A 13,215-nucleotide genomic window follows, 5' to 3' on the forward strand; every position below is an offset into this window, starting at 1 on the left:
AAAAATCATCCACACTCTCTCCACCCCGTGTGCAATTGGTGGCCGAAGGTCACCAAATGTGCATTGGTTATTACACGTGAGATAAAGAAAAATATTTAAAAAAAATAAATAAAAAAAAAAATTATCCACACTCTCTCCACCCCGTGTGCAAATGGTGCCCGAAGGGCACCATTTGTGCATGGCTTATAAAATATACGAAAAATTAAAATATTACCTTTCAAAACGAAGTGCATCATATGTCCTCCATGTGCGCACGGTGCGCGAAGCGCATCATGTGTACATGGCCCATCTAGCGTAACGTGGGCACGCGGTGCGCGTAGCGCACCGCGTGCCCACCGTGCGTGCATGGCACTAACTGCGTAAAGTGGGCGCGCGGTGCGCGAAGCGCACCGCGTGCTCACTGTGCGCGCACGGTGCGCGAAGCGCACCGCGCGCGCACAGAACGAACTGCGTTAAGTGGGCGCGCACGCCACGAATGGCGTAAAGTAACTTAGCATTTAAAAAACCGTACAAATTCACTGAAAAAACCATAGGTTTCAAACACGTTATAGTTAGGAATTAGCATTTAAAAAACCTTGCAAATTCACTGAAAAAACCATAGGTTTCACACATGTTATAGTTAGCGGAAATTTTACTGATAAAAAACCAATGAAATTCCCCCGTTATAGTTACTGCAGGCAACTATAACTCACGCGACCGCAATCTTCTGCTGATGACATATGTGTCTTTATGAAAAAAAAATATTTGTAATATATGTATAGCTAAAAATGTATGGAAGAAGACATGGGCAAATAAGTGTCTAAATACAGTATTAGCATCAGCAGAAGATTGCGGTCGCGTGAGTTATAGTTGCCTGCAGTAACTATAACGGGGGAATTTCATTGGTTTTTTATCAGTAAAATTTCCGCTAACTATAACATGTGTGAAACCTATGGTTTTTTCAGTGAATATATATATATATATATACAATTGACGAAGGCGGCAGCCGAAACGCGTTTTGTCGTGAGGCTTGTCTTTCAATAAACCGAAGACACTGTTCCCGTGAGTGCTGGTATTTCATTTAGAGTACCACGAGCCTGATTATACACGCGGTGTCCGTCACCGCTATGAGAGCACCCGATCGAGAGTGAAGAGAACAAGACGGAGTCCTGAGCGTGATATATATATATATATATATATATTCCACACTTGTCAATCCTCAAAGAAGACGGACTCTCAAACATATATCTTTTGCATATATCAGCCATTATAGTGGCTTGAGACTTTAACCACCGATTATTGGATTCCAAATTGTCAACTATAATGCAAATAATGTAATATTAACATAGACTGCTCACCAAAATTGCGTCTATGTTACTGGTATTATGTCTCATTGCAATCAATCTCCTAGTGATGAATGTATACATACCCTAATAGTGGGATGTGACAATACCTGCTTGCTGTTTAATGGCACTATCTATAAGCAAGTCCTCGGTACTGCCATGGGGACTTGTTTTGCCCCAAAGTTTGCATATCTTTTCCTTGGTAAGTGGGAGGAAGACATAAGAAACAACAGTACTCTAAATCCATCTTTTGGCAGAATCAAACTTTGGCTACGCCATATTGATGACTTGTTTCTTATCTGGTCTGATACAGAGGAAGACGCTAGTAAATTTGCAGAAAGACTCAATAACAATCACTATAACATTTGACTTACTAGCAGCATGAGCAGAAACAAAATAGAATTTCTTGACCTACTAATAACACCACAAGGCAGAGATTTACAGACCAGCTTGTTTAGGAAAACGACAACAGGGAACACTCTTCTCCACGCTCTCAGCAGTCACCCTGATACTCTCAAGTGGAGTATCCCTTATGGCGAACTGCTGAGACTGAGGAGAAAATGTAGTACCTCAGCTGCATTTGAGCTTGAAAAAGACATCATGGTCAAGAGATTTAAGGAGAGAGGATACCCCTCGTGGGTTCTCCAAAAAGCCCTAAATAGAGTGAATCAGATTGACCGTGCTCAAACGTTGAGTGACAAGACAGAAACATTTATCACTAACAAACAGGAAGAGAGTAGAGTTATCCTCACATTCAATGGCAACTCGACCCAGATACAAAAAATACTTGCTGACAAGTGGGATATACTTACAAGCGATCCTATTATTGGCAAAACGTTCCATCATAGACCCAGAATCACAAACAGAAAGGGCAGGAGTCTGAGAGAAATTCTCATTCACAACGATATAACTCCTAATCATCCTACCAATGAACATAATCTTAAAGGCTTCTACCCATGCGGACACTGTAAGGCGTGCCGCAAAAGTTATATGACCAAATACTTTAACATTCCAGGGCAAACATTACCCAAAAATATTTCTCAGTTCTTAACTTGTAGTACTACGCATTGTGTATATGTATTTACTTGTCCGTGTAAAATGTGGTATGTGGGCAGTACCACATTTATGGCCAAAAAAAGAGTGCTTGAGCACATGTGTGCAATCAACAAAAGGGACACTCATTATCCCATTGCTAGACATTTTGAAATGTTCCATCTGTCTAACAGCTCTCTTCTTGGTTACTTTGTGATTGAGCAAGTACACTCAGGCCCCAGAGGGGGCAACAGAGTATTACAACTTCGAAAGCGTGAATCAAAATGGATAATTGAGCTTGAAACCAAATATCCTAAAGACCATAATCTTGATGAAGAATTAAGCACACATCTACGCAGTGAATAATAGATATCTGAACTACATTTTGTCTATGTCTGTACGATGTTAAAAGTTTGAATTTTTTAAATAATTGAATGCACTATGCTACTAATAGTAAGTTGTAACTCATTTTAAAATCCCTTTCTTCTTTTTTCTCTTTGCACAGGAGGAAAGGAAGGGTCGTACCGATTGCGGACTGTCTCATCCGTTCCGGCCTCCCTACCCTTTTCTTACCCGTTCTGTGGGTCCACTACAGCTAAGTTTTCTTACTTTTTCCCCCTTTTTTTTAAACTTTGGACACTTTCTTCTTTCATAAATAGAGGTTTAAAACTTTTTATGACGGATTGTCAAAGAAAACACCACTATGGTGCGAATAAACAAAAACAAACAACAAAATATACTTAGATAAATATGTATGTTTTATTGGCTTTATGCACATATAAACAGCAAGCAGGTATTGTCACATCCCACTATTAGGGTATGTATACATTCATCACTAGGAGATTGATTGCAATGTGACATAATACCAGTAACATAGACGCAATTTTGGTGAGCATTCTATGTTAATATTACATTATTTGCGTTATAGTTGACAATTTGGAATCCAATAATCGGTGGTTAAAGTTTCAAGCCACTATAATGGCTGATATATGCAAAAATAATAATGTTCTTTGCCATTAAGAAATGGCTGCCGCTGTTCCTTTACCAAACACAGTCCGTCATCGATGTTATTGTCTATGTAATACCTCATCACTTTTACATGCACTGTGTGAACAAGACAGCTAGTCTGTCGAAACGCGTAACGATTGCTGAATAAATCTATCTGGTTTATATTTTGAGAGTGCGTCTTCCTTGAGGATTGACAAGTGTGGATTATATTTTCCAGGAGACCTGCCCGGTGCGACGCACCACCTGTCTATGGGCCACGACTCCGGGAAACAAGGTCGTTTTTGTGGAGAAGATATATATCTATATATATATATCTATATATATCTATATATAATATATATATATATATATATATATATATATATATATATATATATATATATATATATATATATATATATATATATATATATATATATATATATATATATATATATATATATATATATATATATATATATATATATATATGCAAAAAAGAGAACTCTGGGTAGTTCTCAAGTTTAGGTGGAAAGCAGCTCCTGTATGGAGCACTCTCAACACCAGCGACACTCTAGATCTGCTCACCTCAAATGTCTGTTTTCTATCAAAATCTTTAAGCATAGGATTAGCACAGTGCCATCCACGCCGAGATAGAAGGGTATTTCTTTGACTTATACTGGGTGCTCCCTTGTGTCTGGACAAAGCTATACCTCTCTGAAGAGCTCCAATTAGAGCGAAACACTGTGTCAGGGGTTGCTTTTACTCATTTCAGGTTGGCTTGATTGGTATTTTACCAACTCAAAGCTGTAATACTGTGCCTGGAGTGGTAATTGGCTTTTGTCATTTTACAGCTCGGCAAGGACAGCACTGTGCTAGTCCTATGCTTAAAGACTTTGCTGTACAAATGGCAAAAGACTTTGTCCTTTTCTATCTCGGCGTGGATGGCACTGTGCTAATCCTATGCTTAAAGATTTTGATAGAAAACAGACATTTGAGGTGAGCAGATCTAGAGTGTCGCTGGTATTGACAGTGCTCCATACAGGAGCTGCTTTCCACCTAAACTTGAGAACTACCCAGAGTTCTCTGCTTCTTTTTTGCATAATTTATTCGTCACTCTATGCCTGAAAGGGTATTTCTTTGACTTATACTGGGTGCTCCCTTGTGTCTGGACAAAGCTATACCTCTCTGAAGAGCTCTAATTAGAGCGAAACACTGTGTCAGGGGTTGCTTTTACTCATTTCAGGTTGGCGTGATTGGTATTTTACCAACTCAAAGTTGTAATACTGTGCCTGGAGTGGTAATTGGCTTTTGTCATTTTACAGCTCGGCAAGGACAGCACTGTGCTAGTCCTATGCTTAAAGACTTTGCTGTACAAATGGCAAAAGACTTTGTCCTTTTCTATCTCGGCGTGGATGGCACTGTGCTAATCCTATGCTTAAAGATTTTGATAGAAAACAGACATTTGAGGTGAGCAGATCTAGAGTGTCGCTGGTGTTGAGAGTGCTTCGTACGTTCAAAAAAATGAATATTTCTTGATTTAATAACGTTCCGTTGCCCAGCCAACACGTGTTTCGTCTGGGTGTAAACCCACGACTTCTTCAGGGCTATCAGGCGAAACAGGATGTAGTACACAGTCTCTCCGCCGGTTCTAATTCCGTCCCGGCTGCGCGGGAATACAAGTGAGTGATGCAGACTATGAACGTGTATCACGGGTAAGTACCCCTTCTGACAAGGACCTGGAAGACGAGTACTCGTCTTCCAGGTCCTTGTTAGAAGGGGTACTTACCCGTGATACACGTTCATAGTCTGCATCACTCACTTGTTTACACCCAGACGAAACACGTGTTGGCTGGGCAACAGAACGTTATTAAATCAAGAAATATTCATTCTTTTGGACGTACAAAGTGTTTCTTGAACTTGTGTTCTCTCCATTACTTACTGTACTCACAGAACTGAATCTTTGACGTGTATATATATATATATACGGTTTGCTAATAACTTTGCCCTATTTGACAAATCTTCTCAAAACTTTTCCCCAAAAAACTTTCCTCCATCTCAGCTCTATCCTGGAAAGTTTTGAGGTGAATTGTCAAGAAGCTGAGAAAAAAATAGGGGGGGGGGGGAAATGAAAAATCCCCATGCATTTTCCATAGACTTCTTATCACAGGCTACAGCAAAAAACTACTGAATGGAATTACACTAAATTTGACAGGAAGCTAGATCTTGGCACACAGATTGTGCTTGTATGTGATTTGGTGTGAATCTGTTCAGTACTGTTTGAGAAATTAAGATTTTAAAAATAATTGTTTATCTGACCAGTTGGTGTCTGGATATACTGTGATTCGCCAATTTAAAGGGCACTAGTCAATTCTGATTGGTTTGTGACAGCCTGATCAATATGTTTTGGCAGCCATTACTATTTTCAGGAACGTGCTCCCTATGCCCTGTAAATGAATTAAACTGGGACACCCCTCTCCTCTTAATTGGCTGGCCACAACATGGATAACACGCTGTGGCAGCTGTTACAGGACGCTGGGACATGGATCCCATTGAAATGCGTTAAAGGGTGACTGATAACAGTTTTTGTGTTACAATATAAATCATTTGTTGATGGTACCATACTAATTTTAGGAATTGTGGTGTGCTCTAAGGTGATTTTACCCTGTGGAGAAGCCTTCTGCTAGGATTTCATGAATAATGTTTGAGACAAAAACATTTTCTCATGATTTTCCCGTAGAGGTATGGAAGGTGCTCCAGCAGCTAAAATCAGAGCCTATTTTCTGTAAATTTGCAATGTCTTTCTCAGCCATATGAGAATGAAGTCTGACATTCTCAGTAAAACATGTACTTCCAACAGGAGCAGGCTGTCAGTCGATTCCTTTGTGTTCTACTGCAGCCTCCTTTAGTGTTCTAAAAAACAACTAGAGCGCTAACTGTCATACTTATGACAAAAGTGTGGCACACCTGAAGTCATCTTGATTGACTCAAACCGGTAGAACTTAAAACATTTAATTTAGAAAGGAACAAAAATGAGGGTTCATTTTGTCAAAGAAATTATAGCTGGTGCTGTATAACGCAAAATTAGCACACATTTTAGATGAGTTCTCAAATATCTTCTCTTCTATTTCATTAAAACATTTTGACATGCAGATTGTAACATGCAAAAACATTTGTTTTAGCTAACACATTAAGAATTGTCAATTCTATTAGGTGTCTGGAGGCACAGATTATGCCTCTCCTTCTTTGCTGTTTATTAACACAATTTTACAGCAGACAATCAAAATGAAACATTTTACATAAACTACATTTCCCATAAATCACAACATGACCACACATACTATGCACCAATCACCATGGTGTTGCTCATATAAACCGAGGTTCTGCCATCATAATATTCTTTTTTTTTGCCTTATTCGCTAAACATAACTCAAGAACCCCCCTCCAGCAACTGGATAGAACTGATGTAACATAATCACCGAATGGTGTTGTCGAACTCTGTAAATGGAATCGTTCTTATGATCCACTAATTGCCTTAACCACAGTGTGCCATTTGTCGAGCCTCTAGTACCGGACTCATCCACAGAACCAATTGGACCTTGAAGAACTGGAAACCTGGAAGTTCTTTTATGGTCCTCTAGTTATGCTTCAGGTCAGCATCTAGAGAAAACAAAGTAAATCTGTATGTAACACTCATGCTATACATATGGAACTCAGACATTGAAATACAGTAATGCAAGAGGGTGGGATATCACAAAACATATATTTAGTACTTAAATGTACACATTCCTGAATCAATTTAGGGTGGGATACTCCTCACCGAGTCCTTAATATAATTGAAAATTCTTGACATATTAGCTAGAAATCTTTTTATTCTATGTCACGTCCGGAGGCTTCGGATTAGGTTTGTTCAAAGCTGTTATAGCACTATTGAAGCTACATCTAAGATTGGCTTGTAGTAGAAGGTTTTGAGAGTGGAATCCGCTGCTCTCATTATGTCATGGAGATGAGAACCTAAGGCGTACGGCTTTGATACCATGACTCCTCTCAAACCTAGAAACATAGAAACATCTATACCAGCCTCAGACACAATCGATTTCACCCAATGGGCTAAAGTAGCTGATGCTACCGGATGAAAGGATTTCTGAAGGGCAATTAAGAGCTGATCCACCCCTGTAGACTGACGCAATTCTTTACTACAAATCTCATACCTTTTCAGACACTGCACAATGCACAATTTGGGACGAGCTGAAACATTGGGATGCGTAATCTGCAGAGAAAGTATCTTAGTTCTCCTTGATAGAGTGTAGAATACTCCTTCAGGTGAAAATATTCTACCTGTAAGATCTAGAGCTTTGACATCCGACACCCTCCTACAAGAGACTAGGCAGAAGAGGATGGTTAATTTTGCTCAAAGTTGTTTCCTGGATTGATGTGAATTGGTTGGCCATCTTTATAAGAATGTAAGAATAATATTAACGTCCCAAAAGACAGAATATTTAGGATGAGGAGGATTTGCAAGATGAATGCCTCTCATAATTCTGCTCATGAGAGGGTGTTCACCGATTGGTTTCCCCTCTATGAGCAAGTGGTCTGCAGAGATTGCGACCTGATATTTGTTCACGGAAAAAAATGTCAATCTGGAAGATGCAATTTATGCTAGGAAATTGATGATACAGATCATAGAACCCCTGATGGGATCCAAATCCCGTTTGTTGTACCAATCCAACCATGTTCCCTAAGCGGAGAAATAGCGTTTGTGGGTCGACTCGGACCAGGAATTGAATATGAATGATCTGAAAGACCTGGCAGGAACCAGCGTTTCCTGAAATGTGCCTGGCCATGAGACATAGACGACGCTGGAGAAGGAGCAGATGTTGTAAATTTGCAAGATCCAGTAGGAAATTTGGAACCTGAGGAAGCAGGACTGGAAAATTGCATGACATCTCTAGCAAGACAGGAAATCACAATTGTGCTTTCCATAGGGGAGTTACTAGAATCAATTCCCCTTGTTGGATACAGAAGTATGCTGACACTCTCAGAATCAAGAGGAATGGGGGAAAGGCATAATGTAGAGGACCTTTCGAGACCTGGAGAAGGTGTCCATGGCAAAAGTCATTGGATCCAGAAGACATGAGAAAACCCTCTCCAGTTGAGTGGACAGACGAGACGCAAAGAGATCTTTGTGGTATGGGCCCCAGTGGTCCTGTAGAGAGCGAGAGAGAACAATGGATGTAGTTTCCATTCACTGGAATACCGGAGATATCTTGAGTTCCAGTCGGCCACTACATTGTTCTGGCCGGAAAGATACTCCACCGTCACTAAAATGCAATGTTGAAAGCACTAGTGCCAAATGGTTTTTGCACTCTCCACCAGTACTCAGGACTTCATCCCTTCCAGTTTGTTTATGTAGTGGACCATTGAGAGGATGTCCATTCTCAGTAGGATGCAATAACTGGCAGTGTGAGGGGCTAGAGCCTTTATCACGAAGGAACCCGCTAAAAGCTCTAGACAATTTATTTGGATGCCTGCTTCCTCTGCTGACCAACGCCCTCCGGTAGAAGTACTGTTGCACATGGCACCTCAGCCCCACAAGCTGGTGTCGGACTCTATGACGACATCTGGTCAAGAACCGTATTTGGCTCTGCCCTTCCAGGTGGTCATGTGGTCCAAACACCATTATGGTCTCAAGCTCACTAATTCTAAGTAGGTGACCCCTTTTGGAGATGGTGAATCTTTAATCATTGAAGGGCTCTGTAGTGGAGAGGGGCGGGAAAAATTGCCTTAATAGAAGAACGCAGAAGGCCCTCTATTCTGACTGGAACTCGCAAAGATATCTTGTCTTTGTGAATGGAGGAACGGATTTCTTTTTGCACTGTTTTCAGTTTCTGTAGAGGAAGAGACAATTTCATTGTCTGGGAGTCAATCTGAAATCCTAGAAGGTCTATTCACTGGGACTAAAGAGGATGGATTGTTTATTGTTTATTGTTCTAGATCCTGAAGCAATTGGATTGTCCATTTCAAATGCTGTATTAGCAAGAATTTGTCCTGAGCCATGATGCAGTTTAATACCTAATAATTTAATACCTAACAGTCCCTTTCACGCTGCATGAGTTTAAAACATGTTACCAATCTCTATTGTCTGTATTGGTCCTCTTGCCTCTTCGATGAATCTTTTATAGTTAACAGGGAGTGGCAAAGGATTGACAGAATTCTAATAATGAGGACCTAACTAAAGAAATAATCATTCAATATAACTATTTGACATTAATAAAGACAGACTTTGATTAATTATCAATATGCTTTTATCTAAATTAATGTGAATGTTCATCAGCATACAAGGGAAAAAACAAAATTTTAATTCATAAAACACATCTCAAATATCTGTGTCATGAGAGAGTGGATAGGTGACGAGACAAAAGAATAAAGACATTTGCAAAATTAGATTAATGCAAATTCAGAATATCATACGAACCTATTAGCAAAAAATGCTAGAAGTCAAAAAGCTACTCTCCGGCCGAGAGAGTAAGCTGGGAAACCCTCAAAAGATATGAGGAGCAAAGTCAAAGAGTCAGGATCAGCAGAACAACAGTCAGCCAATTAAATTTGGAAACAGCAACACGGCTCTCTCCTCTCGCGAAGTAACCTATCCTAACTATAACTCTTAACACTAGTAATTATACCCTAATTCACTTGTAAGATCCAACCCCCCCATGCATCATCACACAAAAAATTCTCAAACCCCAGTGGATAAGACCAGGGGGTGTCTGGTCACTCCATTTTTGGTGAGCCTAACTTATCAACAGTTTCTTTGTCTTTAGAAACTTCCGTCATCGACCTTCGGGGAGGAAAGTCCGATAATCTCTTCCGCGGCTTGTACATTTCTCTAACTCGCTAATGTATCAAACTCATAGCACACGTGTCCACATACTCCACTCGGCAAGGAAATTCCATTCATAATGTTCATTACTTTCTCCACACAGCCATGGCCATCTTCAGGAACTTACGAAGGGCAAAAGACATTTCTTTGCAGCCTACGTTTTAATAAGCAAATTAAACTTAAAAAGACTCATGAGGCCTTCTCTGCAAAACACTGAAATGTGCTCTAGGAAAAACAAATACACATGTGATTATAGTTGTCACTTTACAAAATTCCACTATTAATGCTTCTTTTCATCACGTTATATATATATTTTCAGACAGTTAGCAAAAAACTTATGGGTTATATTATTATTATTTTCTTTGGCTGTTGTTTCTGCATTATTCATTTACATTTGCGGCCTACTATAAAAGCACTGGAAACACTTGTTTCTTTCCAGCACACACTTGCGCTGTTTTCATCCTCTCCTTTTTAGTTTTGCACTGTTAATTTTCACATCATTTTGTTAAAAATTCACACATTGAGAAGTTCGATCCGAGCACGTTTTATGTCACAAAACCCTGCTCCATAAATCCCCCCTTTGATGGCGACTTGAACCATAATAAAAAAAAAAAAATCTGATTGTCATCAGGTTATACTGCCTAGAAAGCAGTTGTTTTCTTCTGTTTCAACATAACCCCATCCCTGTTTTTCACTATTTCATAGTAATTTGCTCTTCTGTCTTCCAACTCTATTTCTTCTCTCTTTCTCGCTCTTCACTTAGTCTCTAGTGTTTGTTTGTTGCACTTACTACACATATATTAATACAAGTGTTAATATCCCTGTAACAACAGCAACTATTGGCGTTAGTATTCTTCCTAGCAAGCTATTACTAAAAGCAGAAAAACAATTACCCACTGAAGAAAAACCCTTACCAAGTTTCTCCCAAGCACTATCAACCTTCAGTTTGGTTAAATCTTTTCTTAAATGTGTAATATTTGTAATATATCCCTCTAGGTTCTTACTTTTGTCAGGGATATATGTGCAACTCTGTTGAATTTTCAACATGCTACAGAGTCCACCCTCTTTTGCCAATAATGCATCAAGAGCAAGTTGATTTTGTAAAACCATAGATCTTATAGCCACCATCTTTGTATCAATCATTAAGAACAGCAGTGTCTGTTGATAAACGATCAACCACTGGAGACAATTTTCTAATTTTATGTGAATTCAAGATTACTCCGACTGAAGGTATCAATGCTCCAAAAATATCACCCAAAATCTCTGTAGGGCTAATTCCCCTTTTATTTCGAGTTAGTCTACTATTCTTTTCATTGGTTGCATGACTTTTATCCAAATGATATACCTTTGGAAAAACAACTCCCAAATAACAACACCCATACCAATGTGCAGGCAACCCAAAATAGGCATTCATACCACACACATAATATATCCCAGGGAAAACAGGATGGATACCACCTCTTATATCCCAAACCCCTGTAATTAGGAAACTATGGTCACATTCACTAGAACCAATGAAATAATTATTATATTCCGTTTTCTGCCTAAGTAAGCAAAGCTTTCCCATATGATGCCAATCCAGAGTCATTGCAGCATATGTCTCACTCTCTTTGTAATCTCCTTATCTAAAAGCCCAAGAAGGAATATGGGACTTTTGCTTAGCAGCTTTTTTCTTAACCCTTTTGATGCGCATTATGGAGCGGGTCCGTCATGCGCATCGGTTGCGCTGTGCGTATGACGGAACCGCTCCGTCATGGCCCCGCCCGCGCATTAGAACCTTCAGCACAGTGCGGTAATCCGCGCCACGCTGAAGGGGTTAAAACTCTGTCTCTCCTATCTTCCACCAGATTTATAAATTTAATCTCCTCCTGTCGCAAACTACAGGTCAAATTATTATGATGTGCATACACAGTATCTATCGTTTTAGTAGTATGGAAGAATGTTCCAAAATACTGAGCATCTTTCGCACAACTCACCATATTCATATTCATTCTAATAGGCACTTCAGAAAATACTACATCATAATTTGAATAAAAGTACTGCAAGCTTTCTTTTTCATAGAACAAACTTATTAGTACACGACACAAAACTCCATATGTTAAAGGTAAGTGATGATAGGTCACCCCCTCAGACACAGACGAAGGTAATTGCATGCACACGTAACAATCTCTCGAATCCATAGTATCTACATACTGGTACAATAATTTAGTAAAAACATTTAACGAAAAATCATTAATAGAGTTATCTTGGTGCAATATATTATCACTTGTTAATTTCTAAATGCTAGTCTGTGGATATTCTTTAAGATTTTCCACATCTACTTCTTCACTCACCAAATTATTAGTAATAATAATCTTAGTAGAATACATAAAATAAGGCACAACAACAACTAGTATCAACCAAACAAACATTATTAGTAAGGCACTTATAAAACAAGCATTAATACATCTACGTTTAAAATTTCGATTTTGATATCCAGTCTCTTGAAATTTTGCCCTTGCCATTTTCTAGAAAAATCTAAAACTTAAACTAAAAACTTTAAAAAAGCTAAAACTAAAACAAAACTAAAAATATGTAAAAATGTGTAATGCAAAATGTTTAGTGTATACAAGCTCTTCTTTAAACCTTCTTGTTTTCCTCTATAAATATTGTTTTCTTCAACAGCCTTCAACTAAGTTCCAGCTTTATTTTCTGCACAGTACAGAACAGCCTTTTCAATCTTCTGCACCCTTAATTTTAACACAGTTCATTTAGGGTTGCTCGTAATTGTTTTTGTGGCTTGATTCTGTATCTGTCTTTTCCTTGCAATGATCTGTAGGTTTTTCTTCAGTCACTACATATGTCCATTCAGGTGCGATGTACCTTTTGTTCGGAACTCTTGCTCATTTTGTTCTCCAAACTGTATCTTCTTCGGAATCACTTTGTTCTATTTGGCTCAATACTTCTATAATTGTATTTGTAACTTTTTTATTCAGAGTGTATTTCAGTCTTTTC

The sequence above is a fragment of the Triturus cristatus genome, chromosome 4_1 (genome assembly GCF_964204655.1).
Source record: "Triturus cristatus chromosome 4_1, aTriCri1.1, whole genome shotgun sequence".
NCBI lineage: Eukaryota > Metazoa > Chordata > Amphibia > Caudata > Salamandridae > Triturus > Triturus cristatus.